This window comes from Trachurus japonicus, chromosome 11 (genome assembly GCF_045865225.1).
Source record: "Trachurus japonicus isolate A0001 chromosome 11, Traja_1.0".
Classification (NCBI taxonomy): domain Eukaryota; kingdom Metazoa; phylum Chordata; class Actinopteri; order Carangiformes; family Carangidae; genus Trachurus; species Trachurus japonicus.
Window position 1 is genome coordinate 32,265,222 of NC_140917.1, and position 6,513 is coordinate 32,271,734.

The window sequence follows — 6,513 nt, forward strand, 5'->3', positions numbered from 1 at the left end:
TAATGTTGATAAACTATAAGCTTCATTATTTTGGTAGATTTTTACTTTTGTGAATGCTTGTTAATGCTCATCTTATCAATCTCATGATGTTACAGTATCTTTATTTCTTATTTCAAATTAGCCATAATGGAATGTCATGACTGGACTTTATGCTTCTTATGTGAGTCCGCCCTACAGATTGAAAAACATTAGATCCCTGTTTATCATTCAAACTGAGAAACAATCCTGAAATATTGCAATCATGTTACAAATAAGCTGTAGATCACATCCAGGAGCTGAAAACATTGTAGTTTCTATGGACATTCTAAATGGAATGTGCTTTTAACATGCGTTTTCTCAATTAAAAAAGGCATTTTAAAAACGTGTCTATTTCGGATACAAAGTGTGATCTCACTTGTGTCTTAGGATAGATTTATTTGTATGACCCTAAGGTACTTCCATGCCAAAGGAGACCTTTGCATCATGACTTGAAGTCAAAAGTCGCTTAACCTCCCTACTATATGGGTCTGTTGCGAGGTATCAGCCATCAGCTGATGTGCTGCAACTACCATGATGATTTAACACAAAGGTCAACAACATGTATCAATACAACTATGTGAAAGAAAGGTTTTACAAAACCACTCATCATATTCTTTGATCTGACTGTTTGAATCACAATCATGGCTGCACTCAGCTGGTCTGAAAACGCCTTGAGGTGAGGTCCAATTAAGTCACGAGAGGTTCTCAGGAAGCAGGGAACCTTGCAGTGGTTCTTTGAAGCATTGGATTGATGACAAATCAGCCAATGGAGAAGAGATGGAAAAACCTGGTGAGATGGCGCCAAGCTAACAATCAGACTCTCGTCACCGGGAAAACAAACAAACAAAGGAACTCATTATCTACCTCAGAAGATCATTACGTAGGATAAGGACTCTAATGCTGATCATCGGAGACAAGCTTCTAGGTATACATATCTCTAAAGACCTCTCATGCTCAACCACGCCATGTTGAAGAAGGCACAGCAAAGACTGTATTGAGAAAAAAAACTAAACTGGACTGTGTTCTGCATACATGACTTTAATAAAGCCTTTGTACAAGTTGGTGTTTTGTCCCAGTAGGCCTACCTCCAGGTGCCATAAAGGGACTTGGGTAACACATATGCATTTGTGACTGTTTCATGAAACCTTTATGCACCATTGCAATAGCATGTTGAATAAAGGTATATTGTTCTTGTATTTCCAGTTGCAATTTGGGGACCTTTATTTTGAAAACATTTTGTTATTCCATAGCAATGTAACCCGATGTATGAATGCTGAGTCATGCCTTATGAAGTGAATGCATTACTGTTACCACCCTGAAGTAAATAAAAAAAGGCTTAAACACAAAGGCCGGTATAGAAAGGATGCCGGCTCAGCACAGACAATTCAAAATTGTGTTTGTTGAACTTAAGGAAAATGGCTGTAGCCCAATGCAACAAGTCCTGAAGAGAAAATATCCAAACGTAAATATCCACACGTAACAATTACAAACACCTTATGAAAGGTCTTATGAATGAAGACCTACTACTGAAATACTTCAGTACATCCCTGCATGCATCCTTGCATTTGACATCCACACAGAGACATGTCTCTCATATAGTGGAGAGAAGAGTGGCCTCAGTGTGATATCTGTTTGGCATCTGACATTTTCTCTCTGCCCAGCTGATGCAGTGATAGCAGGCTATCAGCCTATCAATATCATGTGGTTTACTCTTGTTCCGTCTAAGATTACATTGTCGCCTTCTCTGATTCAAACCTTTGTGTTGTCATTTTCCATACATTACATCCCCCCTCTGGCCTCATCTTATTACAAAGGAAAGTGAGTGAGGCGACACTGGCACATCCAGGACTTATACCAAACCTTCTCCCAGGGTTCACAGTGTTTCACAACTACAGGATAACGTCTGGGATATGATATTTTACCAAGAAACAGCTCAACACGACAAAATCCTGCACATCAGCTTTCAACAGTCTAGTTACACTCATCTCACTACTTCTCTTTTATCAGTTTTATCAATTATTCTGTTCAATCCAGTTTTAGGTTAAACAACACTTAATGGAAGTTCATGGACATTTGGAGTGGCTTGGATGAATAAAGCTTTATATTTCTCATTTTATTGTGAGTGCTGCATTTACTGCTTTCTGTTGTACCCTTTTTGAGCAATTAATATTGTGGTTATAGCTCCAGGGTAACTGGTTAAATCAAATCATAATGATGTAATGTGAATTTTATTTGGGCTAAAACTGCCAAAAAAGCATACAGTACATTCCACATAATAGATTTTACATTTCATGATGTCTTGAAAATAATAGAAAGATACTGCATATTGCACACACACGTCCCCTCCAGCCCTAAAGTAAGAAGTACATATGTTCCCTGCGGTGTTAACAGGTCACAGCAGCTCTCATCAATATTTTTACAACAACAACTGATAAAAAAAACTGTGTGCAGTGTGAAGGGAGTCACTCATAGTGACAGAACATTCTGACATAATATAGCAGCTGCTCTCAGCTCTCCAATGCCAAGCACGGTTGCCTCCGACACATACGTCATCACATTGATACACCAACACGGCGGATGTGTGCTTAACCTGACTGCAGAAAGAACAGTTAACTGTTTGACTGGTTGTCATGGTTATCTTGAAGTGTATTCAAAATGATGTAAGCTAGCGATGTTTACATACGCATGGCGCAACGTAATCGTTAAGTGACTGTTGTTTACACGCGGTTGCAGAAACGTGATAAAGAACGAACCCCAAGCGCATTATGTGCTTGTGCGCATTCGTGACCAAATGTGCCATACTCAAGCACGGAGCACTAGCCATAGAATCCAAACTTTAGGGGGTAAACGTGCTTGGGCACGGTACGATTGCCTAGTGTGAGTGCACCTTTAAAGCAGAAGTAAGCGATCTGGTCGTTTTGGCTAACTTCTTGTCAGCCGATGGAGTTAGCAGTCCCCGCCCTCGTCATGGATCTATTGGTCCTCGTCCTTACGTCACCACATTCACAGGCATCCCTTGGCTGCACACACAGCCCTTCATGCCGTTCTCTCTCCTCATTGGATAACGCTTGTAGGATACAAGGAAGTATACAAGAAGTTTTCTCCTCGGCTTACAGCAGAGCAGAGTGACTGACAGACCCGTGTTTCGGACCAAACACTCTATATAAGTGATTGCCGCTGGAAGATATAACTATTTAAGACTTATATTAACACAAATATTCCGCTTTCTTCTGCTTTAAATGAGTTTACAAACATTATTTTAAGGTTGAAAAACTACATAGTGTTGCTTTAAGTCTGTTTTGGTGCATTGCCATCTAAATGATCAATATGCAAATCATAAGAACATGTATATCTGGGGCACCGTATACGTAGCTCAGTGGGTTAAGCAGGTGCCCCTCGCCGCAGCCGGCCCCGGTTCAAATCCTTAATCTGGTGGCCCTTTGCTGCATGTCATTCCCCCTCTCTCTGCCTCCCCATTTCCTGTCTCTCTCAACTATCATATCAATTAAAAGCAAAAATAAATAAATAAAAATAAGATGTATGTCTAGGTCGCAGCAGGTGCTCTCAGTTTTATCTGTAGGATCAGGAACTCTGACATCTGGAGCGAGCAGAGTAGAACCCCTGCCCCTCCATGCCTCCGGGGTGGCTTTTATTGAAGGTCTTCCAGTTGCGGCCAAGTGCTATAGAAGGCCTCGGGCTAAATGCAGAATACTCTGGAGAGGATAGATCTCATCTGGCTTGGCGATGCCTCAGGATCCCCCAGGATGAGCTGGAAAACATTTCTGTGGAGAGGGGTGTCTGGACTACTTTACTTTGCCCACTGCCACCACGACCTGGATCCAAATAAATAGTGGATGGAAGGATAAAGACTTCATCTAATTGTGAAGAGCTTCTTATCTTTGTAATTCATACACAATGGCTGACATTTACACAATGGCTGACAGAAAATGTCAAGGGAGAAAGTCTAATGGTGTGTCAGTTTTGAAAGTTTGTTTATCCAGCACGTTGTCATATTTAAAGGAAATTCTAATGACTTTACAACTTACAAAACTGCAGCTGAACACCTCTTTACAGTGCCAGCGGCTTCAGGGTTTGGTGCAATGTCATAAAACAATCAATTATGAATTTTATTTTCTTTGATATGATGCAAATGAAAGACGCGGAGAGCGGGGAAACTATCTCGGTAACATCTTTGAATGTCCTCATGGGCATATACTTTATGACTGCATTTCTTCAATTACAGTTCGTTCCTCTGAAGAATCCTTTTATTCTCCAAGGTCATGAATCTGAAAATAAATTTGGTTGGGTCAAAGATGCGGCTGTTCAACTTTTTTCTTTGTTTCCATTTATTAGTTGTTTTTTTTAACATAATTACATGTCAGTTAAAATACCTCCTGGAGTGACTTTGAAACACTTTTTTATTCCAGAAGTCATCAGATGTGCTAATACGAGTTTGCATATTTTGTCTCTATTGGTCAAAGGTGAAGCTATTACTTTAATTCACTGATGTCATAAACTTCCAGTGAAGCAATTCATCATTTGCAGGAGCTTTCTAAAGTAGTGATTACCAATACTGGGGTTAGACAGCTTATATGACATCTGGAAAGTGAAATAATTTGGTGTAGAGCTGCAATTCTTCTGACAGACACTATGTAATTTGACTTCGCTGAACTGAATTCAATGTTTTCAAAGCATGACTCTTAAAGCGTCCAATTACATTTGTGAAAGGCTCGGGGTCTCTTGCAGTAATTCAATGTGCTTTCCGTACTTGGGTAATTAAGTCTTTCACCTAATCAGCTCTGCCACATTGATCCCCCAAATATTCCACTGACTCACACATTCCCCCATCTTGCACTTTTTAAAGCACACACTCACTCATTGAGAATCCCACCCTAAGTTATTTGCTTCTACGTGAATCTATAACTAATAAAGCAACTAAACTGGCTCTGGAAATGCCTCCCCATTTTCTGTCTCTCTCCACTATCCTATCTGCTGAAGGACCTGTGAGTACTAGCCAATCACTTCACAGTAGGGCGGGAGGTAGCATCCCACAGCACCACAACCCCAAAACAAGCGCAGCATCAACACAGCACTGACCCTAACCTATACGGTCCTACACTTGGCACATCAAGCCAGAATTGTCAATGGGCCTAAAAAAATTCAACCCACCGGGGGGTCAATGACTGCAAGACTCAAATTCTAAATGGGAAAACAATAGAACTAGGGGATATCAGTTCATCTCAAGTGTGAAAGCCAGGTCCCCCACTAGACCAAAAGGCATTTGAAGGCCCCTGACAGGTGGTACTGTAAGTATAAAGGTAGATGTTACCTGGTGCTCCAGGTCTGTCTTTCACCATCAGCACTCGGATGAGGACTGACCTTTTCTTGCAAAGAAATAAAAACTAGTCAGCTGACAGAAGTCTCTATTTCATTATTCACCAACAACAAACCACAAAGAAGAAACGGCAAGTTCTGGTTATTTTAATAGGACGTGCACCATAGACTTAATGCTCTGAGGGACCAAGCGGATCGAGCCAAGATGGTGGCCGTGTGGCAACACTGTGTCATTGGGCAGCAGCGTTGGGTGAGACAACTAGTCTTCTTATGCGTGTGTGACAGCGAGAGAGAGAGAACATTAAACAGTATTATCATTAGGAAAAAGCAAAGAAAGTTATTTGAGTTTTTAGTGAATAACATATAGTACATCTCATACATATATCACGTCTCAGCTTCTTAAGAAGTTCTCACAAGGACAGCGGGGAACCTTTTGTTGCAGTTCACACCTCAAAGTAAAATTTGCTTGTCCACATGAGATATCTGGAGGTTGGATGCCAGCTGATGTAGTGACTGCCTGTAGGGCCCGTCAGTGAACTACAATGGCTCGCCCACAAGCCAATCTAATCAGTCACAGTAGCTGCCGGAGCCGCTCTCTCTTTTATCTCTGCTGTACACCCCTGTGGCATTTTCTTCACCGTGTATATCATTTCCTTGGAAAGAAGAGTTAATAGGAAATCTCTGTAGGCCAACAAATCTGCTAACGTTCACCTAGCTAACAGGACAATCCATTTATTCAGAAGACATATCTGAAGCTTTTGTTCTGGCATTGTTGATTTGCTGAACAGGTATTTTCTTTTTTTTTAATAAAGATGGAGGGCAAACAATAATACTTTTTCATTTTCTCATAACTGTCTTTTCCTGGTAATTTAGCTATTCCTGCGGCACAGCCTCAGCTACGTCTTCTGTAAAGTGTACTATGGGGATTTTCCTTTTTTTTTTTTTTAGATAGACGCTGCAAACCATAATACAGAAAGAAAATGTCAACACAAAAAAGGCAGTGATGTGTTTGGGTTCATGTAGAGGTGATTTGAATTTTCTATCTCTATCTGCTCATGACTTTTAATCATTCTCTGTAGTCGTATTTATGGGCCAAATCCACGGCAGTACTACACATGTGACTGCTCACAGCTTGACATATGTGACTACATGTGTTATCTG